Source organism: Nothoprocta perdicaria, unplaced genomic scaffold (assembly GCF_003342845.1).
Source record: "Nothoprocta perdicaria isolate Ctin4 unplaced genomic scaffold, notPer1 scaffold_2, whole genome shotgun sequence".
Lineage (NCBI taxonomy): Eukaryota > Metazoa > Chordata > Aves > Tinamiformes > Tinamidae > Nothoprocta > Nothoprocta perdicaria.
In genome coordinates this window covers 7,505,484-7,506,244 of record NW_020455204.1, presented here as the reverse complement: position 1 = coordinate 7,506,244, position 761 = coordinate 7,505,484, and the positions used below count along the sequence as shown (strand labels likewise).

General features: G+C 61.2%; 1 protein-coding gene across 1 annotated transcript in view; it reads right to left on the bottom strand.

Annotated features, from left to right (window-relative positions):
* The window catches only part of CCDC92 (coiled-coil domain containing 92), a 17,135-nt gene extending 16,639 nt beyond the window's left edge, over window positions 1–496 (bottom strand). The window contains exon 1 of the mRNA XM_026037576.1: window positions 478–496. The gene's annotated coding sequence lies outside the window, so the exon portion shown is untranslated. The remainder of the gene's footprint in view (window positions 1–477) is intronic.
* Between the last annotated feature and the right edge of the window lie 265 nt (window positions 497–761).

Sequence of the window (761 nt, the reverse complement as noted above, 5' to 3'; positions counted from 1 at the left end):
GGGTGGGCGCGTGCGCCGTCCCCGCGCGTGCGCTCACCTGGCGGCGGCGCGCGCGCGGGAACACGCGCCTGGCGCGCGCGCGGGAACACGCGCCTGGCGCGCGCCCAGGGCGGTGCGCGGCTCGTCTGCGGGCTGCGCTTACAGCACCAGGAGGAGAGTCCATCGCACTAGGGTCACATCTCCCATTTCTCCGTGTTTGCGTAGGAAAGAAACGCCTTTATTTATTTATTTATTTATTTTTTAAAGCAGCCTGGCTCGCGGCTCTGGAGCAGCTGTGGCCTCTTGTCCCGGACACTCAAATCCCTAATCCCCTCAAGCACAAATGCAGGCTCCAAGATGCCTGCACCTGGGGGTCGCATCTCCCGTTTTTCCTGCTGCACCAAAACAGTGCGTCACAGCAAGGGATTTTAGGCTCCCTGTCCTGAAGGGCTTACTCGGATTTCCTGGGATGCAGCCCTCGGGACCAACCACTGGTACCTTGTAGCGGAGCAGGAGCTGCAGGAGAAGAGCTCTGACCCCACCGTGTAGCCAGGATGTCCCACGCTGGCCAGGCCCCCTGGGAAGCCTGCCATCCACTGCTCCAGGATGTCCCACGCTGGCCAGGCCCCCTGGGAAGCCTGCCATCCACTGCTCACACAAAGCATCTGCACAGGGTATATATAGAAACAAACATATAGAACCGGGCAGTGGCACAGCCTGAGCAGTTTAACATGTGGCACAGGGTGCCCAGTAGCACCCACCAGCTCAGCCCCACGCAGCCT